General features: G+C 51.1%; 1 protein-coding gene across 3 annotated transcripts in view; it reads right to left on the minus strand.

Annotated features, from left to right (window-relative positions):
- Positions 1 to 24,286, minus strand: part of Sh3bp4 (SH3 domain binding protein 4) — an 81,893-nt gene extending 57,607 nt beyond the window's left edge. The window contains exons 1-2 of one of the 3 annotated variants that reach the window (XM_050163084.1): positions 24,119 to 24,285; positions 7,601 to 7,776 (exon numbers count right to left, since the gene is read on the minus strand). The gene's annotated coding sequence lies outside the window, so the exon portion shown is untranslated. Of the gene's footprint in view, positions 1 to 3,138; positions 3,180 to 7,600; positions 7,777 to 24,118 lie in introns of those variants that run through there. The other 2 variants (XM_050163083.1, XM_050163085.1) reach the window with 2 other exon arrangements.
- Between the last annotated feature and the right edge of the window lie 768 nt (positions 24,287 to 25,054).

Consider the following 25,054-nt stretch of genomic DNA (forward strand, 5'->3'; position numbering starts at 1 on the left):
CTCTTGAATCTCTTCTTTAACAAGTAAAACACCAAGAAACCCTGACACCTCAGGCTCCTTCCATCTGCAAAGGCCTCTTTGCCCTATCAGTAAAAGTTATGGACACACACACACACTCTATCAACCGCTGCATACTTTACTTGCCCAACCCCCACCCAGCTTCACCTGCCTCTCCTTCCCCACCCCTCCGCCTCCAGAATAAATGCTCTATGAAGACCTTTGCCCTGTTCACTTGAGCACTGGAAAGCCCCTGGGTCCTAGCGGGCACCCAGTAACTCTGTGTCCCATGGATGATTCTAGAATAGTCACAGTGCACATGTGTGGACACAGACTGCGAAGTCCTCACGCTCCAGGTGTGGACAGGCTGCTGAACCTGGTACCTGAGAACTCTGTGCTGGGAGCGATCTCCCCTAGACTAGGCAGAAAGTAGAGGTCAGTAGTCAAAAAAGTTGAGGTGCACTGCGACACGCCCCTTTACAGCTGCCTTCTACAAAACAAACAATTGAAATTAAATTCTTGTGACCTATCAAAAGGAGTTGTTTGACAGCATTTTTCCCTTCCATTCCAGTATCATGCTGCAAGGGCTCAAAGCGGGTGACGCCCACAACAAAGGTCTCCATGGAAACCGCTCACCTCCCTCCTGAAAAATCATGACTTCACCTCCCATTCCTCCCAAACCCACTCCAGATTGTTACCCGAAGAGCCTTTGTGCAAACAAACACCAGAGCCTGTGCCTGAATGGCAGGAAATGTGGCGGGTTTTTTTTTCTTCTAATTTTAACTTGCTCCAGGAATGTGTGTGTTCTGAGCACTCACTCAGCCAGGGGCCCACATTCCTTTGCAGCCCACAGAAAAAGCGGAGCCGGAGCAGGGCTTTCTCAGATGGAGGAGGGGGGTATGCGGCAAGCCACACTCCACCTTGACAGAGCTGTGCTCAAAAAGCCCAGTCCAGGGCCTGAGCACTCAGGTCATGGCTGGGAAAGCCTGGAAAACAACCCTGCCAGCTGTCCCCTTGGACAGAAGGATTCCAGCAAGCCTCTATGTATTTTAAAGGCCTCTGTGGGGAGTGGGGGTGGGATCGGGGTCCCTGAAGTGAGAGACAGATGAAGAGCCAGTTTTTGCCATGTTCTATAAAACTCGAATTTGTAGGTCTCAATGAGAAAAGTAGACCGAAAGACACGCCAAGGATCCTCTGGTTGGAACAAACCGGAATAAAGACATGAGTTTGGGGGAGGGGTGGCAGCTGTACCTGCACTGAAAGTCTATCAGATACACTTAGCTCTGGGCCGACCAGCTCTGCTATCACAAGGTGGTCAGTGCGGAGCTCAGGGGAGAGGGACGGCTGGGATGCAGGGAATCCGGCTTCCACTGGCAATGAACATGCTGAAGACAGGACAAAGTCCTCCCCTGTAACATTCTATCATCCTTCAGGAAAAGGGAGAAGTCAATCCAAAAACAGGCATGCCACAGACAAGCCCATGGTGAAGGTGGGGGAAATTCAGCTATGCATGGTGCAGGTGAACCCAAGGGCAGGCTGGTGGGGCAAAAGGAACCGAACACAGCAAATGACCACCAGCGACAGAGGCTGGCCATCGTTTCAGTGGCTCAGGAATCAGGGTTGGTTTACCCGAATGAGGAGACCCTTTTCTCTCAGGGTCTCAGCCTCTCAATCAAGGCCGAGATCTCATCGAGGCTCAACAGGAAGGAATTAGCTTCCTGCATCGTGTGGTTGGAGCGGACAGAAGCTTGTGGCTTCCCCGCTGGCTAAGAGTGTGAAGCCACCTTCATCCCAACCACAGGGCAGTTTGTGCACAAAGTCAACAAGTTACCAAGCATTTTAACACATCTAATCACAGAAGAGACATTGGCCTTTGGTTGTATTTTGCTTTGATTTGACACAGAGGTTCATATAGCCCAGGCTGGGTCTAAAACTCCCAAAATAGCTTAGGATGACCTTGAACTTCTCCTTTTCCCGATTTGACCCAGAGTGTTGGGATTACAGGCATGCCTGGTCTAATGGTGCTGAAGATGGAATCGAGGCCTTGTTCATACTGAGCAAGTACTCCACCAGCCTTGCTCCAATCTAAAACATTAGCATCCCAATGACTTTTATTAGAGGCAGAATGTAGGCCAGCCAGAGACAGGAGGGAACAGCAGACTGAACTCAGTATGGTATAACTGCAAACATGCAGAGGAGGGTCAACATACAGCCCAGGAAAAGATGGCTCTCGAGGCTTAAGATCTGCCAGGCTAAAACTGACTGGAGTTAGGAAGATGGCTCAGCAGTTAGGAGCATTTACTGCTGTTCCAAAGGACCAGGTGTCAGTTCCCAGGGCCTTCATGGCAGTCCACAACCATCTGTAATTCTCACTCCAGGTAATCTCTTTTGGCCTCCATGGACACCAGGCACATACATGGCATACATACATGCAGGTAAAAACACTCATAGGCATATTTTTTTTAGTTTTAAATCTTTTTAAAAATAATTAAAACAAAACAAAACAAAACAAAAAACAGCTGAGACAGGGAAGACAATGAGGCCCACCAAAGCTAGGGCTGAAGTTCTCTGTCTGACCCGGCAGTAGCTGCATAAGCCTGGACAAGAGTTCTTTGTTATGATTCTTCAAAGACCATGTCAATATATGTAAATATATATATGCAACTATATATACACACACACATAGATATATGTAACATATATACACACAAATATATGCATACAGACAGACAGATACACATGCACACACACATACACACTCACACAAAGTTTAGGGAATCACCTGGCTTGGTCCCTTGCACCCCAGGGAAGTGACAATAGCTCAGAGCACACTGAGAGCCTACAACAACTCAGCTTGCTTCTTCTGCACATCTCTGATTCCTGTTCATCGTGCTCAGAGAAGAATCAAGCCAGCTCTAGCCCACAGCACAGCCTGGAAATCTTCTTTGCCACCTCAACAGTGACCTCAGATTCTACTCTGAGGTGAGGCTGCTCCTTCCAGGCGGGATTAGGGTAATCGAAGATCACCCCAGTTCTTGACCTTCTACTAAATATAGGTGCCATGGCTATAAAAACTCAGCTTTTCATTGGACCAGGGCTCCCCTGAGACCCTGAAGCACTGTACTGCTGGGGTGTTTGTACCTCTCTGGCAACAAGAAACACCAGTTGACTGTTGGATGCTGGGCGTCACACAAAGCTGCATTCTGTATGGAGGAGTGTGGAGTCAATCACGCCAGCACTGCTCCCCAAAACAGAGTGTGGAGTCAATCACGCCAGCACTGCTCCCCAAAACAGGCTTGAAGAGAGCTGCCAGTCTGCAATGAGGAAGGAGAGCAGGAGGGTTCCCCAGTGAGTGCCCGATGAACCAGGTGACAGGTACGAGACTCTATACAGTGAAAGGTTGGAGGGTCTGGTCCCTGCGGTGAGAACACCTGTGCCTGCCCCTCACACCTCAGCATCCTCAGATACTGGCTGAGCCAACAAACCACCTTCTCTGAGTGGTTGAAGAAGGGTGGCGTAGTCACAGATCAGAGGAGGAAGTGTTGCGGGGAGCTACAACAGCAAACTTCTGTGACCGCGGTGCATGGCAGCCCGGGGACTAAAAAGCCCTGCAAGCCCCCACCCCAACATCCAAGTCTTCTCTGAAAAAGTGCTTCACCTCTGGGCTCTTCCTGGAGGGCATACCAGGAACAGCCTGGGTGTGAGGAGGGGGTTTTATCTAATTGACCTCAAATGTAAACATTAAATTCAGAGAGCCTTGTTGCTGGAGTGAGGAACAAAAGGTGATGTTGGGCTGTGAGGGAAGCTCACAAAGGTAGGGGGGTGAATATGAAGTTGGGTGCAGCCAGCACAACAGAGTGGTCCCAGGACAGCAATGCCTGGGGCCCCAGCCTGGAACAGAAGGTGGACCAGGGGCTGACAAGTCTGACAGCACACCTGTCACAGTGCCTCTGAGGAACACAAGGACAGAACTGCAGCCAGCTCCTCTTTGTGTGGCGTTCTATTCTGTGGCTCTCCTCTAGCAAGGCTGACGCCAGCGTACACCGAGGAGTCACAGGAAGGCCACAAGGAAGTCTACCCACTGACACTCCCCTCAACTACAACATCTCAGAGGCCCAAGACAGGGGACTAGCCACCCTGACTTGTCCTCTCCCTGCAAAGATGGTCAGTATGACCATGGAAGCCATGGGCTGTCTGCCTGTCCCACCTGAGAAGCTTCCGATGCGGAGGCCAGAGCAGACCTGGCCAGGATCGGAACCCAGTACCATCCGTCCCTCCCTCGGGAGCCTTCCACAAGCCAAAGATCTGCCCATCAACAATCCTTCAGCTCCTAACAGCACAGACATTATCTCACCTCGCCCAGCAGGTTACTACGGATGGGGAACACATGAGAGGCACTCAGAACTCTGCACAGTCCAAGTCAGTGCACGCAAGTGTTTTTGCTGTCCCCCTTCCCAGACCTTATGGGCTAAGATGCTGCATCTTTACAATACCACTAGGTCCCTGGGCAGGCAAGAAAGACGTGAGAAGCGCTGGCCTGGAGGAGTCCAACATGTGTGAGCGGGGTCCTACAAAGAAAAAGTCTTTGTAAGACTAGGACCTTAAGTGTAAAGTCCTCTGTGATACACCTCATACCCCCACACACAACACACACCCACACCGGCACACGTGCACGCTCACAAATACTCCCAAGACTTGAGCTCACTCTAGACACTGACTAACCACATTTAACTCAACAGGTGCCTTGATGTGACTCAGTATCTGGGTAAACTTTGCAGGAGAGCTAATCCCATTCTGCTTTCCATCCTCCCACCGCTAAGTCACGAGCAGGATTAGAGAGAACCTTGACAGATTCCCAATAAACCTGCCAGTTCACTGCAAGGCCTGGTGCCCTGGGCTCTGAATTCCGGGCAGTTTATTAACTGTCTTCAGCGCCCCTCTCCCTTTCTCAAGTTCACTCTCAGAGAGATGAGCCGAGCATTGCTTAAAAGGTGCTCAGCTCTAAACGTCCAGGCTAGGGTAGAACAAGGAAGCTGCCCATGGGAAGAAGACTGAGGCCCAGTGCAGACAGGCCCAGGCTGACTGAGCACAGCTCTGCAGAGAAGGGAGACGCTGGACCTCCCCACTAGAGTCTCCTCACTGTCCTGTCTGCTCCAGGGTCTCATCCGGGATACCACACATCATCTTGCTGCCACTTGCTGTCTTTTTAGGCTCCTCTTGACTGTGTAACTTCCCGACAAGTTGCTGTTAGGTGGCCTTGACGGTCTGAATCCAGGCAGGTGCTTTAGAAGGCTCTTTGCAGCTGGGACCAGTCTTGGGTTTTCTTCACTAGTCCTACGAGGTGATGTGTCATTGGCAGGATGCTCGCACAGGGGAGACGTACATCGTCATCACGGCAGACTGTCAGCAGGATTTAGCACCACTAGGCAGACTGTGGGCACCTGCCCAGCGTCTCTCAAGCCCCTTCTCCAAGCTCCTGGCCCCTCCCTGCTCACAGATGTTCCTGCGCCACTGCCAGCCAGAGGGGCCAAGTCCCAGCTCCCATGTGGATTGCGCAACAGGAAGCACAAATCCATGGGATGGAAACCCTGGCTTAACCACAGGCTGTAATAAATGTGAGACCTTCAGTTCCCGCACATCTGCCCCGACACCTGGATGCACTTGAGGTAGCTACTCAGTAGAACTGGAGTGGGCTGTAAGCTCACTGCCGCCTCAGCGGGAGTGGTGAAAAATATGGCTAAGGTGATGATCCGGCTTGTGTTTATCCCAGAACGCTTCCAGAAGGGGGGTTTCAATACCACCTGCCTTCCCCAGACCCTTTACGCCAACCTAACCAAATGGGTCATGTGGGGGCGTTCTCATTGTACTTCTGTTGCTGTGACAACAGCAACTTTGGGTCAAAGGGACTTATTTAAGCTTACAGTTCCAGGCTTACGGTCCATCCTAGCTGTGCAGATGAAGCAGCAGGAACCTTAAACAGTGAGTTATATCCCATCAATAATCTGAGCAGAGAGCAATCAACGCATGCGTGCTTAGTGCTCACCTAGCTTTACCGACTGTATTTTGGTCTGGAGTCCCAAACTAGGCTGGGCCTTCCCATATCAGTTAAGGCAATGACATCACCCGCAGACACGCCCCATAGACCAACAGATCTAGAGGAGCCCTCACTGAGAGTCTCCTGATGATTGTATAGCATTGACAATTAAAACTAGCCATCCCCTGCTACATACTCAGCCTGAGACAGTCCTCCCTAGTGGTGTCTAAGTCTGTGGGTTTCCTTTGCAGGGGTAAGCTGGGTCCCTAACCACTAGAAGATACAGCCATCCACAGAGCATCTCAGGCCCCAGACACTGCTGTAGGCCCCTGGGCTGTGAGAACAAGCTCAGGGTTCAGACACCAGCTTCTCCTGGGACGGGCTGTGCTGAGGATGTAGATGATGAGGTGAGAAGACAGAACAGACATATGCACACACTCTCTCGAGAACACACAGAAGTTAAAAAGTCTCAGGCAGCAGATCTCCAGGCTCCAAGGCAAACTACCTGTGCCCAGACTCTCAAGGCTTGGGCAAACTTAGTGTCTCAGTCTCTCCACATGCTGATGCCTCGGAGGTCAGATTCTAGAATTAGGGAGAGTGCCCAGGTAGTCGATGAAAGACTGGTGACAATGGGTTCCGAGTAGGGAGGTAAAGGACATGGCACTCAGGTACAGCCAGGGTCCTGGGCTCATATCCCACTGCTGTGACATCAGTGGGAACTTAAAGGCCATGGGCCTTGCTGAAGGGGAGCAGCGAGCCAGAGCCCAGAGGCCTTCAAGTCACCTGGCAGCTGCCGCCGAGGTTTAAGAAGCAGGGAACCAATTCCATTTCATGGTAACAATCCAAGCCACGGTAACAGCTGCCTTCCAAGGAGCGCTCATATGCACACACTCACCTTCAGGATTGCCCCACTCCGGCACACAACTGACTCCCGAGACTCACTGCTTACCGCTAGTTCCTGAACCCCCTGCAAAAAGGCAGCTGCCTGCAGGACTGGGAACAGCTGGCTCCAAGGCGCAGGGGCCATGGCTCGTGCCAGGCACACTCCACACCACTTCTAATCGGGGTGCTTTCTTATGATCCCCATCACAAATAACCGTCCCCATTACAAATCAAATTGCCCAATGTAGTGAACAGGCAGGGCCTGTAGCATAAAACTCAGCCTCCGTGTGAGACGCAGACTGGCTCAGATCCTTCAGTCTCCCCAGTGCTAGTCAGGGAAGAGTCTGAGGAAGGAAGGACCACATGCTTTTCCCGTGTTATGAAGCTTGCACCTGCCTGGGCTGTGGGCACCGCTAAGTGACACTGTAAAATACATCAAGGAATAGATTCCCCCCATCTCCACCCCAGATCACTAAGTAAACCCCTGTGAGGCTGCACTAGTCAAAAGTCAAAACTCCCACACAGTTCCCTGGGTTTCCACAAGGGTCCCGCACAACCAGAGATGGGACCTGGGATGTTCTTCATCCTAAGGCTGTGTATCCGGGCTGGAGAAAAGCTGCTGAAACCTGAAGCCCCAGCCGACCTGGGAAACCACCCAGGCATGCAGTACCTGTCTGCAATGCGTACCTCAGACCCCAGGCTGGAGGAAGGAGGGCAGGGCAGCGAGGAGAAGACGTGAGGAGCCTTGCTGTCTGATCAAGGACGGGGCTGTCCATCTTCCCCAGCAATGCAGTAGCTTAGGTCATGACTCCGTGAAAGCAACCAAGCAGAGCGAATGGAGCACCTCTGTGGCTCTTCCAACCCTGAAGAGGAAAGGTGGGCTGAAACCGTCACTACCCATAGGGCACAGGGGCAGGCAACCTCGTGTGCTTAGTGAAGAGTCTTGGAGACGTTCAGAAAACGATTCCCCCCTGAACAGATGCACAGGATGGACGGCCTGCAGGTGACCTCAGTGTCCACTAGTGAATGCTGTCTTTGTACCATGCCCAGGAAAAGTAGCCAGGTTGTAAAACTGACCACAAAGAACTCCATTTTGAAAATAATGCCTGTGTGATTTATCTCATCGCAATAGTTATAGATTTTCAATTTCTTCTGCCAATTTATGTTTTCTAGATCACTTAAACAAACACAGCAGTCTCGCAATGCTACACAGCACCGAGAGCCTTATGCACTCAGATCGTAGGGGTGAGCCTCCATGGCTCTATGGCTGCTTGTTCTACGTGCTGTCCACTGCCACACCCACCCATGTTGGCCCTAAACAATGGCTCAGGCCTGAAATTCCATCCCTTAGGAAGTAGATGCAGAAGGATCAGGAGTTCAAAGTCATCCTCAGCTACATGGTGAGTTGGGCTACATGAGATCCTGTATCAATAAACAAACAACAAAAGCCCAGTATGCAGGGGTTCCAGGTGGCTTCAGGCAGCAATGGCGGAAGCAAGTTTGCTCCCACCTTCCATGGAAGGTTGGGTCTATGTGGAGGCTGCAGGGAAGGCAGCCTAGAGAGGAAATGACGGAAAGCCAGCTGCAGACTCTGCATGCCATCTTAGGAGTCTTGGCTCACTCTGTGACACTAAGAGGTCAGCAGCCCCTTGCAGGGGAGGAGGGCACTATCGAATCCATGCTCTTGGTCCTTGGAGAAGGGCCAAGACTGCAATAGCGTGTCCACATGTGTAGGGTACTGACTGTGTCTGTTGCATGTTCTAGGAAGTCAAAGCAGGAAGAACAGCTGGAGGCGAGGCTCAAGACACCCGACTAATCCACTGACCACACTGTGGCTCACAGGAAGTTGCGGCAGGACTGCCAGGCCCCAGGAAACCCACCAGCATTCGTGCTAACACACCATCTCCACGCTTCAGTGAAGACATAGATGCACCGAGGTAGAGAGAGAGTCGTACTCCAAAGCCACTCACAGATCAAGGTTAGACACTCAAAACGAAAACCACACACAAAGCACTGCGAACACCAGCAAACTAAATACTAGAAACAAGAAAACACCTCACAACACTAGCAGACACAACACTATCAAAGGAAAACTACCCGCAGAGGACACTGGGAAGAGGAGAAGAGGTCCGGGGCATTACCCTGGGCTGCAGTAATCTCCACGGCCTCTCCTGGTTAGCTTCTATTGTCAGCCTGACACAACCTAGAGTGACCTGGGAAGATGGAACCTCAACTAATTACCCAGAGCAGATTGGCCTGTGGCCTTGTCTGGGAGAGACCGCCTTGATGACTGATTGATGTGGGTGGGATGTGGGAGGGCCCAGCCCACTGTGGACATCATAATCCGCCCACTGAAGAGGAGAGCTGGGCTATACAAGAAAACGTGCTGAGCATAAGCCAGGGAGCAAGCCAACAAACGGCATCTTCCACAGTCTCCGTGTCCAGGTTCCTACTTTGAGCTCCTATCCTGGCTTCCCTCAATGGCGGGCTGTGATCTGAAAGTACAGAGAGACACAGCCCCTTCCTCCCCTGTACTGCATGTTGTCACAGTGTTTAGCCACAGCGACACTAAGGACACCAGAACACTGTACCTGGACATCACAGACTAGACCCAGGGCAGCTGGCCTACCTCTCAAAAGAATAGAGGGAAGAAGCTATCAGCAAGGTGTGAAATACAGCCACCAGCCACACAGACCCCTCTGTCTATACTAGTGTGGGGAGGATCTAGACAAGGGCAACCAGCAGAAAACATAAAGCACAACCCCAATTCAACTGTGCCACACCAAGGGCCCCATCACAGAGAAAACACAAGTACTTTTCATGTCCCCAAGACTAAGCACAAACATTGCCAACCCCAAACACCCTCTCTGAGCAGAGCTCGAAGACTACCCAGAACATTCTATGGGCCATCACTAGGTTAGAAGAAGAAAGGTCATTCTAGAATATGCTGTCAGGCATCACGATTATCGCTTGGTTAATTTAAGGGGGAGGCTCTTTCTGGTAGACCAGAGTCCAACATGCCCCCCCTCTTCACTCCTTCCAACGAGGACTGGCAAAGAGACCCAGGTGGCCCAGGTCACCCTCAGGGAAGGGGTGGGTTTCTGCACAGACAGTAAGAAGCACTCTGGTCCACTAAGTTGGGAACTTCTTGCTGGTAGGTGATCAGAAGGAACAGCATAGGGAGATGTCTTTGACCACTGAGGTCAAAGTTGCCTCTCCGACACCAACAAGACATAGCAGTGTGGGCCATGACCCATGGCCTCAACTGAGAAGCAGGCTCTGATGGATCTGAGGAGGCCATGAGGAATGCAGCCAGGGTCCCATCATACAGGAGTACTTGGTTTGGCATCACGGCTCTGAACTAGGTGGCTACAGTGACAGTATCTCTGTGATGCTGGAGAGAAAGAGCGGTGAGAGCCGATGGGAAAAAGGAAAGGGGATGGCAGGAGCCGTGAGGTGAGGGCACCACGCTGGGCACAGCACAGAAGTCTCTTTGACCGTGAGAACAAGGTTGGTGTCACAGCCTAAGTTTCTGGAGGAGCGGGATGGTGGAGAGCAGCTGCCGCACACAAACCGCCCCAGAGACCAGAGCAGAGGCAGCCTGGGGGGTGGGGGGTGGCAGCAGAAAGGCCAGAGGTGGCAAAGCGAAGCAATGTAAAGGAGAAGGTGGAGGCTCCTCTAAAACCTCCATGCCCCCTCAGCATCACGATTCCTCATCCAGTCCAGCTCTGCCTCCTGCCTTTGCTCCTCAGATCACACCCAAGGACATTTTTCTGCCACTCACCTCTCCCCAGAGACCCCAGGTCCCCGCCTCCCACTGCACTGTGGTGGTTTGAAAGAAAATGGGAGTAGCACCATTGGGAGGCGTGGTCTTGTCAGAGGAAGTGTGTCACTGTGGGGGCGGGCTTTGCAGTCTCTTGTCTCAAGTTTCACTTGGTGTCACAGTCAGTTGACTTCCTGTTGCCTGCAAGATACTAGGCTATTTCTCCAGCAACATGTCTTCCTGCATGAGGCCACGCGCCCTGCCACGATGATAATGGACTGAATTTCTGGACATAAGCAAGCCACCACACTTAGATGTTTCCTATAGAAGAGTTGCCTTGGTCATGGTGTCTCTTCACAGCCACAGTGACCCTAACTACAACAGTGCTCCTCAGACTGGTTCCAGCAATGGCCTGCTCACCCTGGAATCTGGAGGGCTGGTACTCAGACTAGGCAGAACAGCCCGATGAAGACATGAAGACAGCCTGGCCTTCACTGCTGGCTTCTGCAATTCTCAGCTCCAATGGCTTCCTCAACCCTCTGACTAACTTTCTTCCTTTACACAATTGCAGTAAAAGTCCCCCTCCCTCAATGAGGTCAGAAAAATAGTTTCCATGCAAAACACTGAAGATACTCGACAGCCTGTCTGAAATGTTAGAGGCCGTCTATCACTACAGTTATCCTGGCACAACAGAGATGGGTAGGGCATGGATATCTAAGAATCAGGAAGAGAAAATACACACACTTGGCCTCTCAGCACAGTGGGACCACGGTTTCCAATGGTTCCACTCTCGGATCTAAAGGCAGTTTAATGAAGCAAAGCTTCGTATTCTCTGCAAGGCGGGTGGTGCTCACATTGGTCGGTTTCAAAGAGCCTGCCATCCATGAAAATGACTTAATTTCTGAAACTTGAAATTCTTGAAGACAAGAATTCGAACAGTAGCCACAGCTCAGGGAACCTCAGAAGTCAAGTGTGAGAGGCAGACAGTGGCAAAGGATTAGGAACAAGATTCAAGCGCCTAGGTTAGCCATGTGTGCCTGGTGTTTTCAGGCACAGCATTCTAGGTTCTGGCATCATTATCTGGCTTCAGTTCTTTCTCGGTAAACCGGGGTCAGGACCCTATGAGAGTCCCCAGAGACTAAATAAATGCAAAGATCCCGCTGTTGTAACTGCCTGGCAAGACCTTGTAATACCAGCCACCATTTCTCTGGCCCTCTCTGCTCCCATTTCAAAGGCACACTTTGCTTTGTTTCCTCAAACAGCAGGAGTGACCCACGTCTCCATGTCAAAGCTCAGACCAAATCGATTTTTTTGCATGTTTCTTTCCGGGCTGTGTTTGCGGGGCTCAGTATCAACTGAAGGCAAAAGACAACCACAAACAAACGAGTAGTCTCAAAGTCATGATGCCCAGTTTCCCATCATCCGCTAAGCGGCCAATCGGGGGTTTTGCTCTGACAGTGTCAGTTGTCACCTGTTGTTACTCAGCCTCCGGACACAACACTGACAGTAGAAATAATCGCCGCCATCCTCTCTCCCCACTCAGAGGAAATCATTCCTTCGCGCCATTGTAAGAATCAAACTCACGCTTGGCAAGCTGTCAATTTCCAGGTGAGTTTTCTAAAAGGTGTATATGACATTTTTCTTGGGTTTCAGGGCAGCATCTTCTGAACCCTAGGAATGTTACAATTTTTCCCTGGGGATGTTTAGGACTGTGGCTACTCAAAGCAGGCTGTACTCAAGGTTCCGAAACAAGACTCGAGTATCTAGGTGTCTGTGTTAAACAGACATCACTCTGGTGGTTGGTGAACTACAAGTTAACAGTAAAGTTGGGTCCAGAAAAGATCCTCTTCCTAGGGGACTGGCCACCTGCCTGATCAACTTCAGATAAGCCCTGTTCGCAGGCAGGCTCAACATAGCTTTTCCCATTGAGCGGAGGCAATAGGGCTATAAAATGTCAAACAAAGGCTGTAGGGGAAAGGCTCTTCAACAGAGAGTTTACATTTTATGAAAATCTCACCACAGGACTGAAGGAAAATGCACCAGTGTGGTATCCGTGTGAGGCTGCAGGCAGGGAGCCAAACTCCTCTGTACACCAAGACTGTGATGAAGGGACCCAGGGTGAGAAGGGACCAGTGGATTCAGTCCTTTGCAGGGTCACCTCCCAAGCTTTGTCATCCCCTGGACTGCTCACCCCCTGGGCAGCTTGGCCTCTGGCCTTTCAAATCATGCTCTCACATCTAATCAAATATCCCCAGTGTCCTCAAAGAAAGTTCAAAGTGGACGGAAGCCCAGAAGGGTCTATCTGACCAGGCACCTTCCTCTGGCATCCTTCCCAGGTATTCTGGAAATTCTATCACCATGGTATGTATCCCTTTTGGTTCTTTGGATTCCCCAAGCCTGGAAACTGACTACCCACTGTCCTCCAAACTCTGGGCTACGCAACCCTTCATGTCATAAACATTCTTTGGGAATCTTCTCCTGCCCTGACTTTAACCTGTGAGCCTTCCCCTCCTCCCCTGTATACTTTAACATCTCTCCAGTGACGGGCAGACACCCAGATAGAGCTGTCTCTGGGTCCCGACTCCTCTACCTACACAGTGAGTGAGTGAGTTAAAGTCAAATACAGCAGCAGTAGCTGGGGGTGGTGCTGCTGCTGCTGGTGGTGTGTGCGTGGCACTCAAGACCAAATAACAAAGCTAAGGAGACCTGAGCGGTCCAGACTGCCAGCCAAATCAGTCCGTGACCCTCCATTGGGTTTTACAGGGCCCCCAAAATGCTGCTTCATGTTACCAAAAGGTTGATGAGTCACACAGACAGCCAGTGCCAAAACCACTCTCAGGAGACAGGCCAAAAAAATATTCCACCTATAAATTGGTCTTCCTCTCTTGCCAGACTGAAGCAGTCCTGTGACACCAGACTGCAGTGTGGAGGCAGAACTGCGGTCTGGCCGTCAGCAGCCTGGACCAGGGAACTTCTCTCAATGAACTCGGAGGTTCGCAAAGTCATGTCGGCACCATTCACAACGCAGTCTCTCTGAAGAGCTCAGGGCCTTGGCTTCCGAACCTAAACATCAGCGGAAGTCACCACCTGCCCCGGTCCTAGGTGGAACTCTTCCGCCACCCAGGAGTCCAAGAGCAATGCACCCTGGGGAATTAGCCCCTAAGAGGGGTGGGGAAGGGAGCTGCCATCAGTGGCACTGCCTGGCGAGAGGCTTTATTGTACAGGGATGCCGGCCACCAACAGTCAATACGATTGAGCAGTGCTTTACAGATTCTCAACAACATAAAAGTAAAACTCATCCTCAGAGAAATTCAGACTGAAAGACGCAAGCTTATGTTAATGAGATGTTCCCTGAAATGCAGCGTATTATCAGGGCAACTACGAACTGTGTGGTCACGTGGTAAGTAAGCATGCTTTTAATACCAACACCCAGGGCTCTGGAGACAGCAGCAAGAGGAGCTCCCATGAGTTCCAGCAACTTGGTCTAGTCAGCAAATTTTAGGCTAGCCAGGGCTACATAGCGAGACCCTGTCTCAATAAAATAAAACAAAATATACAGGGTAAACGCCACCATGAACCTGATGTCAAAAGCAGGAAAACAAATCCTGCTTGCTTATCAATCTGAAAACATCAACTTCAAACATGCAGTTTAAAAAAAAAAAAAATTCCGGCATGCCAGGAACATCAGCATTCACATAAAAATGTGAACGGCTCCCATTACGGGGTTTGTGGACCACTGCTGATGTGAACATCCTCCCCTTTAGCGCTTTTATTCTAAAAGGAGCATACAATTATTGAGTAATGATGTGAATTCAACGCAGAAACAGGTTTCTTTATTTTTGTGGTAAGTTTTAGAAAAGCATCTATTTTGTCAACAATTCATGCATCTCTAAAGCATTCACAGAGCAAGGGATGCTTCCCAACCCCCGACCCAAGCAAGACCCAGGCTCCTCGGCGAGCAACATGCTTCCATCCTCCTAGGGTCTTGCTACACGGAGCAGACCAACCTATGTCTGGGGCCTGGAGAGCAAACTGCAGTATCTCATCTCTCTTCTTCCTCTTCCTATCCCCTCCTCTACTTCTACCCTGCTCCTCTTCTTCCTCCTCCTCCCAGAACAGTGAACAAAGGGTAAGTAAACATGCTTGCTTTTTAAAGGTCAGATGGAATGCAAAAAGAATCAAACCCCAGCACTTTGTTCTGACTATGAGACATCCCTGACCAAGTTACCCCTGGTCAATCCGCTGGCCATAAAACGTTCCTCTATTCACCCAGTATTGGTGAATAAACTCCACTGTGTGAACAAGACTCATGAGAGACTCCCCCCAAGCCAGAAGGTACCCCGAATCCACATCAGACAGGGTGTGGATATTTCTCATGATCTCATTTGAAAATCCCAACCTTAGGTCAGCCCTGAGGTCACCACTTACAGACCCAATGTCCAAAAGGAAGCCTTGCAGGTTTGTGATGGGCGAAACCCAGGTTTTTCTGCACTGTGACACGCCTCCCTTCAAAACGAAACAGGCCCAGTGAAAGGCCACCAGAGAGGCCCCTTGGGAAAAGGAACTTCTCAGATTCTAGCTCACCAAGGTCTCCGTTCAGCTATTGTTTGCAACAATGGCCTGGTGCGAATGCAGTATGCAAGGGGAACCCGATAGGTAGTCAAGTTATTTAATTCCCAGCCGGGATCTTCCTGGACGACTTCAGCTTATGCAAACTAGCCTGTTTCAGATTTGACTGACCACAAAGAAACAGCTACTGACCGACATGTCGCAATGCCTGCTAGAGGGAAAAACCCAACCAACTCAGAAGAATCTGAAAACCACAGAAAAACTCTTATGTTAAAGCGCAGTTATTCCAAGTGAGTGTCGCGGGTGTTGCCAAACAGTGACATATCGTTTGCCTCTATCCGAACATTTCTGAGAAAAACATGGAAGAAAGCAGGTGTGCGCAGGTGTGCACAGCAGTCACTGTGGCAGCTGATGGCTGTCGGGGATGGGTCCTGCTGTCGCCCATTGTCTTGCCTCCACTATGGACTTGGAGAGGCACCAAATTCAAATGCCATCTCTTGGCACCACCCCAATAAAGGTATGGCTCCCAGTACCTGCCAGGAACAGAACGGTTCTTGCAAAGACCTTAGGGACAGATTTCTGAAATGAAACACAGCAACAAGAAAACACCAGTTTTGTGAGAGAATGTCCTGAGAGAGACGGAGCTAAGGGCAAACTGTAGCAGCCAGCAGTACAGGGCTGCGCTCTGCTCACACTCTGAGCACCGCTGGGCTGCATGGGGACACTGTGGACCAGAACGCTACGTGAATTTTTTATACGCACGACATTGGTAGCTATGAACTATTTTCTGCTAGATCATTACATAGTACCTTGACTCTCCGTTTATGCATGGGCCACATGTAAACTCTTGACACTGCTGCTGCCTGTCAGAGCCGTAATTCTTGGTGTTCAAATGGACCATTCTGTATCCTAAAGTGATTGAACAGTCAATCTACTTTACAAAGAGCAATAACATACACGGGTAAACAGAGGCAGGGTATGCCTGTCTGGATTAAAAATTAAATTGCTTACAACTCTGGAATGGCCACTTGACAGCATTTGTAAGTAAGTTGATTAATGTTCATAAGCCAGAATATGAAAGCCAGAAATTACTCTGGTCCTATACATTCTAAGTTTTAGAGTGCCAAGATGCCTAAGAAGAGAAAATTAGGCTTGTCACTGTATGGCAGGACGCAATCACCACTGTGTTTCACTTCGCCGGTACACACAGACAAACACACACACACACACACACACACACACTCATCTGGCATGCTGTGGCTGAAAGTCTACTGTACTGTACAATGGAAGATGCATTGATTACAAGATGTAAGGATGGAGGGAAGAAGCTCGGTCGGTAAATGAGTTTGATCCCCAGAACCCAAATGTGACTAAACGCAGAGAGGGACAGCATACACTTACAGAGGCGGCGCGAGCCCTGGAGCTTACTGAAGTCCAGGCTGTGAGAGGGAATGCTTCATTCAGAAAGCTAAACCCAAGGAGACGGTGTGTGAGGAATAATACCCAAGGCTGTCCCCTGGCTTCCATACATACAAACATGGTCACCTGTACAGATATGTGCACCCACACATAGGTATGTTACCCCACCACCACACAGACACATAAAGGCAAAAGGGCACTGGAGAGGCAGATAAATAGTACAGGGCAGCTCTTGGGAATCCAGTTCTATTGGGCCTTGGGGACGAAGGCATCCCGTGACCGGTGTTCTCAGAACAAGAGCTCCAGCCAGCCTTCCACTAAGGCTATGCAGAAAGTTGCAGACGTAATACCTGGGCAGGTACTTGGGGGTTGTTTTTAGCCTACTGATCCTAAAGAGCCTCTCTCACTCCTTCCCTGGGACCCTCAATCCTATTGCCCATGTGATGCCAGACCCCAAAGATCTGAGAGCCCTTTGGTCACCCCTGGCTCCTGCTACTCTGTCCATCAGCTCACCCTCAAGAGATGGTCCCACTCGAAGTTCCCCCTATCTCATAGCACAGCTTCTTCAGGCCTAACCCAGACAATTCCAGGCCTTCATCCTGGGATTCTCGGTCCTTTTTTCCTACACAGCACCTGACCCCCACCTGCTTCTGCATCAGCACACATTGGCCCTCCTGTCCACCTTCATCAGTGACCCCAGGCAGCAATTTTACATAAGTCTCCTGAGCCCTTCTTCCCACAAAGCAGAGAAGAGCCCAGACCTGCGCCCTCTCCTGTGGTTCTTTCTTCTCTCCCCTGCCTGTGACCTATTGTCTCCTTCACAATTTCACCCAGGGGACTCCAATGCCTCTTCTCAACCAGACCTGCTAACCAGAGCTGGCTGGAGCCCAAGGTATCTTGCTAACCATAGCTGGCTGGGGCTGAAGATGTCTTGCTAACCACAGCTGGCTGGGGCTGAAGACGTCTTGCTAACCAGAGCTGGCTGGGGCTGAAGACGTCTTGCTAACCACAGCTGGCTGGGGCTGAAGACGTCTTGCTAACCGCAGCTGACTGGGGCTTAAGATGTGTTACTAACCATTGCTAGCCGAGGTTGAAGGACACTTTTCACTCCTGCACATAATGCTGCTAAAGAAAGCTCTTAGTTTTAAAGTAATTTTACTGCTAATCGTGGCAGAGAAAACATATAAGCCGCCATTAATTTTAAAAAGTCCCTTGATGGAGCCCTGGACTTTCTCCTTTACCAACATAACCCTCAGGAAGGATGCTGGGATTCCCCGCCTCTGCTTTAACATGCAAGATCCCCTCATCTCACACACACCCAAGGACCAAATCCATCCTACCCAGTCTTCTTCCAAACCAGAAGAAACAACCAAGACCAAACGAGGGGACATCAAGAGACAGCCGAGGAAACTGCTCTCTGCCTGCCTCCCCCAAGAACCTTCCCTGAATAATCTACACCAAAAAAAAAAAAAAAAAAAAAAAAACAAAAACAAAAAATAAAAAACAAACAAACAAAAAAAAAAACGCCTTCCCTGTGCCCCCTCCCCACATACACACACAATGCAAATTCAGGATTTGCTCCATGCCTTACCCTAAGTTGCCGGCTCAATTCTCTTCTCACACAAATTGTATATAACAATGGTAGCAAAACCTGGGATCGTGTGAGCATTACCTGGGTACTTCTGTAAGTTACTGATGGGCTGGGGGGACGGCTTAGTGGGTAAAGTGCTTCCCTTGGAAAACAGGAGAACCTGAATTCAGTTCCCACGATCCACTAAAAAAGCTCATCAGGACTGCGCACTCTTGTAATCGCAGGGCTAAGGAGGCTCACTGGTCAGCCCCATCTGCTTGGTGAGTCTGAGGCCACTGAGACCTGGTCTTAAAAATAAAAAGTAAGGTGGAGAACTGGAGAGATGGCTTAGCAGTTAAGAGCACTTGTTGCTCTTGCAGAGGACCTGGGTTCATTTCCCAGCATCCACATGGTGGTACCACCTGTAGTCCAATCTTAAGAGAATTGGACACCCTCGGACAGCCTCTTCTGACATCCTTAGGAGCCAGGCATGCATGGAATGCACATACACAGATGCAGGCAAAATAAAATAAATAGATCTAAATATTTTTCCAAAAGTGGGCTACTCCTTAGGATAACAGCAAGGTTGATATGCCTGGCCTCCAGCTGTAAAACATTCGCATGTGTGCACATACAAAATACACACACACACACACACACACGCACACGCACATGCACAAACATACACACACACACAAACAAGCACACACATACACTAAAGTCTGTAGACCTGGAAGGCCCACACCTAGAGAGATTATTAGTGGGAGTGGAAAGCACATTGTCAAGTTCCCTCGTGACTTGAACACAGCCTGGGTTTTGAAGCTCCCTTGCTGGTCTTAGGTTGCACTGTGTCTCTCAAAACCCTCTGCAACATTTACTTCCAGGCAGACCCTGCTCAAGCTAGGCAACTATGTCATCTCACTGAAAGGGTCGGTGGAGAGGCTCGGCACATGTGCAAGGTGAGCTGGAATCAGGTTTTTCATTTTCTTTCTTTCTTTCTTTCTTTCTTTCTTTCTTTCTTTCTTTCTTTTCTTTCTTTCCTTCTTCCTTTCTTCGGCACATGTGCAAGGTGAGCTGGAATCAGGTTTTTCATTTCCTTTCCTTCCTTCCTTCCTTCCTTCCTTCCTTCCTTCCTTCCTTCCTTCCTTTCTTCCTTCTTTTTGGTTGGCTACCACATATAGTTAAATGTGTAGGAATTTTGCCAGCCCACGCTGTGAGCTTAAAACCAGCCAGGGTGGGAGTGTTTACACCACAGAAATTGGCAGATCCAGGCTCTTTGTTTTTCTCCCCTGGAGCAGGTTCCCAGCACACACCTGGCTCCTAGCCTCCTACACCGGAAGCTGGGTAAACAGGCCCTCAGATTTCAGGGGGGTCCTGAGATCTGAGCTCTTCATGGTGGCTAGGAGAAGCCTGAAAAAAAAAAAAAAAACTGAAGCCATAAAAAAAATTTTTTTTCAATCTTTTCAGAAGAGTTGGGCTAACAGGCAGCCCCAAAGTTCTCCTGGAAAAAGTCTCCACCGAGCAGATAAGAATAATCTCATTAACATGTCATTTATTTGGCTGTAAAAAGGAAGGTGGAATCCTTATCTTATGTTTACTTAACAGTCGTCCTACAATCTTAACTGTGAGATCGCCAGCCCAGGACACCTCTCTCGGTGGTACAAGGGCAGGCTTCTGGTAGATTCTGCCTGGCTTCTCCCCACTGCAGAACCTCAGATCTTCCAGATACATCAAGCTCTGCCCTGCAGACAGGCAGGGTGAGGACGCCCGCTGCAGGAGTGGAGGTGAGCACTGGCTGCCTTCCAGGGGCCGAGGTTTCATCACCTTCCCGAGTGTGAACTAGTTCATAGCTGTGTAAGAAAGACGGCATCCAGCTATTTCCATGCCTGTTTCCCAACACTCCCCGGATGCATGACTGGGGTGTTTTGTTTCTTCATCTCAGCACTCTGAGGGGCGATGGAGGCCTCTGGAATACACAGGTCCAGGCTCAAATGCCGGCTCAAGCATGCATCCAACTATGGAAGCGGAAGTTAGCAGAATTCTGCCAGTCTTGCTGTCAATAAGTTATTTGTGCGGGCTCCCTAAAGTGCATAGAGGAAGACTCCAAAGAGCACAAAAAGTGTCACTGGAGTTCTCCGTGTGACGTTGTGCAACAAGGCTTTTCCTGGAGAGACGCTACACACATCTACTCACCCTGCAGGGAGCCCACCATAGACCAAAGTACAAACACCACCAAATTCCAACTTGGTGGACCAATGAGTTTTATTTACTTACAGGAGTGTGAGTGTGGGGTTCCTTACTTACTGGAGCAGAAATGACTCAAAGACAACCCCGCCCCAACACGAGTGGCAGCTCACAAAAGCCGGGAACCTGGAGCACACGGCACAGCCTACAGGCAGTTCAACAGGTTAAGGGGTGTCCTTTCTAAGTAATTCAGTCCGTCTAGACCTCTTGCAGGCAGCTGGTCTAATCTCGCTTGCAGCTAGGCCTCTCTGTGAGTGACACTCAGGTTTTATTGCTCACTCCGGAAAGGGGCCTAGTGAATCTGGTCAGTTTCAGGGACTTCCTGAAGCTATTTTGAGTTGCTTACCCTCCTGTTTAAGAAGTTTCCCTGCAGGATGCAATGGAGGCAACAGTCACATAACAGATGTCTCATTCTCTTGAGTGGCATCATGGCTTGCTGACTGTCGAAAGGGCAGAGTACATGGCAGGTAGACAAGAGACTAGATGGGCTTCTTAAAACTCAACCCCAAATGCCTCTACACTTCTGAAAGGTTGTGCAATCTCTGGCCTCTAGAGGCTCACATCCTTCTCCCAGGAGCCGGCCTACATGCCTGTAGTATGGAGTTATGCAACACAGATGTCCCGGGGCCTGCTGAGTAGTTGGCCAAGGCTTCTTGGAGGACACTGAATGCACATGCATTGGTCCCTGGGTGTCTTGGGGTTTGGTCAATAATTCTCTGTCACTCCTCAAAGTGGGGCAGCTGTACCGCTTGTGTTGTGCAAGTTTCTGTGGAGCAGGACCTATCTGAAGCCACTAGAAGCTGTGTTAGAAATGGGGTGGGCGGGGGCTGTGGGAGTCAATGCAACTGAGGTAAGCATGGCTATCTGCCGCCAGCCATCCCCATCCCCATCCCTGGCTGGCGGATTGTAACCTTGGGACAAAAAAAGTTGATGCTTATCTCTAGAGCTCTGGGAAATGTCCCAGGGATCTGACTCCAAGTCTTAGGAGAAAGATGGTAACACAATCCCATACAGGTGTCCAGGCCGAAAATAACAAAGCAGCGGGAAGGCTGTCTGCTTGCTGATTCCAAAAGTGAGTTACGATGCTGTGCCCTGAGCCAGGACTGCAAGTTAGGAACACAGTGGCTCTGGCCTCCTTCCGGTCAACGGCTCTCAGAGAAACACCAATGGCCTTCTCACCCAGAAGGTGCGTACCCGCGTGTACACACACACACACACACACACAATCCCACATGGTTTTCAAGGGCCAAGGGCTCTTAATTGGCTGGGAACAGAGGACTCAAACCCAGGAGGCCTCCCAGGAATCGAGGGCGTAAACCCCATTCATCATTCATTCTCCTATCTCATTATCAGACTAGAAACCAACCAGAGAATAAAAAGAAAGTCTATGCAAACAGCCCGAAGGGGAATAATTCCAGCCTGCTGCTGGATTAGCAAACAGCAAAGGAGAAATTCCAGGAAGACTACTCCCCCAACACCCCCCCCCCGACTTCTACCTTGGCCCAGAAAATTAACAGCACAACTTGTGTTAACAATAGCAGGAACGAAGGGTGCTTTTAACAACAATTTATCCGGCCAGGTTTCTGGACCCTTCCAAGCCCCTGTGCCTGAGCTCACATCTGCAACCAGACCCAGGCCACATCAAAGTGCTGGGGGCTGGGGGGGGGCGGGGCAGGGGGAGCAACAATTAAAAACGAAACTATCAGAGGGTCACCAGTGACACGCAGAGAATCTTCCAGCTGGGCTCTTGGCTGGGAGACAGGGTGAGGACAAAAGGCAGCCTGTGTGCCTCACCTCTCTGTCTGGGTCCCTATTAATTGTTCTTTAAGAACATTAAAGGCTGGTGCCAGGACCTGGGGACAACAGGAAAGAAAGGAAAGTCCACAAAGGCCTCGCTGGCGTGGCTGCCGCCGGCCTTGGAGCTGGTCATTGTTCAGTCGGTAAACACGGGAGACATAAAACAAATCTCTGGGAAACCAGGTTGTACGCTTCATATACCCTCCCAGAACCAACTGTTCCCTCCTGGAGGATGACCGGGGCAGGCATTTTACAGGACAGTCCACAGCTTTACCTGTAGCTGGCACCAGGACTCCCTGACTTCAGGACATCCACCCATCCTCCCAAGTCCAGAAGGTGCTGCAGGAAAGCCGTCTTGAGAACCCCAGCTGCTCCCAAGCTTCTCACTTTGAAGGACTTAGCCTGCACCGATAGGGAAGTAAGAGCGTGTTCTGGGATCCCTGGGGCCTGCCTGGATCTTGCTTCCAGGGCAGGGTAGCCAAGCTCGAGGTAGCCTGTTTTACCGGATGACACCGTAGAACAGCTAAATGCTCCCCAGCACATTGAAATACAGCCGCTGTCCATCTAAGGATGCCAAAACGCTCCGCAAACCACCCATTATTTTTTTTTATGGTGGCCTAGGAAGCAGACTGGGAATCATTACTGTCATATTTACAAGGCTCGGCACCAAAACCACGGACAGGGCTGAGGTACCGGGTCTCCCCTTCTCTCAAGCTATACCCACCATCTCATGGAAAACCCCAGCACATCAAAAGGGAGACTCGTGACTATCAGAAACAGCCTTTGTGGTGAGGCACGCCAAAAAAAAAAAAAAAAAAAAAAAACTTTGGACACTCGAGACAATCAGAAGGGTGGGGAGGGTATAATTTCATGCAAGGGGTTTTTTGGGGGGTTATGCAAGAAGGCGCCAGGTATAATTCAATGAATAAATCTACAAGGTTGTGACACCCCCTCCCCACGAATGTGGAATCAGCATGGGTCTCTTGTGTTGTTTATTTCTGTTCTGGACACTCAGTGCTTTTATAATCAGAACAAAAGTTATGCGAACTTTATTTCTGCTGCTAAATCACAAAATAGCATAGAGCACCAATCAGCTGCGCTAACAAGGGGAAGAACAAACATGAATAAAACCCAGCACGGTATTCCCTTTCAAATCTCATTCATCCACGAGGCTCCACAACCTTCTGTGCACGCAGAGCGGCCAGCCAGCTCTCCCGTGGGGCATCTGCCCGGGCCCGGAAACGGCCAGCACCAGAAAGCCCCCCAGTCCGCACCGCGAAGCCCCCCAAACCTACACACTGCACCTCCAGATCCCAGCTAGGAGACTCCTGGCCCCCAAACTGGGACCCTCTAACAAGACACACTCGGGGGCGCAGAGCGGCTTCCCGGTAAACAGTACTTGCAGAACAACGCTCCTCTACCCCAGCCGGCTGCTCCCACCCACCCGCGCACCCTGGAGCTGTCACCTCGAGGGTGCTCAGTCACTAGATCTCCAAGACAGAAACTGGAGTTTTCAATTTCATGCTCCGGGAGGGCTCTCTGAAGAAGTTGAAATGTGCATTGTCACCAAGTTTAACCCGGAGCCACGCGCCCTTCGCTCCTCCCCAGAACTGTGCGAGTAGCGCCCGCGACCCCTCTCAGCCCTCCCTACGCCCCAGGCCCTAATGACCGTGATCGGCAACCCGAGCCGGGCCGTGACTACAGAGGGCAGGGCACATGGAGCTCTAGGGATTTGGATCTGCTTCGGGCTGGCCGCACCCCTGAGCCCGGGATGCAGCCCGAAGCCACCCCGCGCGCGGGGGTAGGGTGCGCCGTCCGGCCCCGGGTTTCTCGCCGCGCCTACCTGGCTCGCATGGCGCCTGGCGGGTCCTGCGGCTCCCTCGTCGTGCGGGGCTCGCCCGGCCGGGGGCGCGCGCGGCTCCGGGAACCACGGCGACGGAGATCGAGGGGCGGAGGTGGTGAAGTGCCTGGACGCCGCGACAGCTCCAGAGGGCTTGGCTCTCGCCCGCGGGCTCAGAGGTGGTCTGGGCCGGGGCGGGGCGCGAGTGCGGGCGGGTCCCGGGCTCAGACAGCGGGCGCGAGGAGGGCGGAGCGCAAGCACGGACCGCGGGAGGGTTGGGGCAAGACTGGGGGCGGAGCGGGAGCGAGAGGCGGGGTCAAGCCCAGGCTGGGGCGTAGAAGACCCGGGGCGGAACTTCACGCTAGGGGCGAGTCTCAGGCGGAGAGGCGGGGCCTAGGTGAGGCTGGGGCTAACGTGGGCGGGGCATTCTCGAAGGGGCGTGGTCAATGCCAAGCTGGAGCAGTAGGGGCAGGGTCTGGAGCGGGGGGGGGGGGCAGTGCTTAGCAAAGGCGGGGCCTGACTCCAGGGGGCGGGGCATCATGGAGGGGCGGGGCCAAGAGAGCCACGACTGGTTGAGAGAAGCTGCTTGGCGGACTGGCGCCTCCACCGCCCGCGTGCAGTTCCCGCCAACGCTCCTCCTTGTCTTCCTCCTTAACAACACCAGCTGAGGAATCGGGGTTGGATCCTTAGGGGACTTTGCCCCTGGGCCCAGAGTATGCGCCTCCGACTGTCTGATGGTGACCTCCGGTGTTCGGTTTTGGGGGAGACTCTTGTCCTCCCGTCCAGAATCAAGCTTATTGAAGGCAGTGGTTAAGCAGTTAAGCGGAGAAAAAACACGGCTTTAGCGAACAGCTACTAAGGGAGGAGAGCTGCCCGCTAGGCAGTCTGCAAACTCAATACGTGTCAGCATATTTACACTTCCTCTGCCCAGGCTCCATT

This window comes from Alexandromys fortis, unplaced genomic scaffold, assembly GCF_014885135.2.
Source record: "Alexandromys fortis isolate MF-2015 unplaced genomic scaffold, M_Fortis_MF-2015_v1.1 scaffold_139, whole genome shotgun sequence".
Lineage (NCBI taxonomy): Eukaryota > Metazoa > Chordata > Mammalia > Rodentia > Cricetidae > Alexandromys > Alexandromys fortis.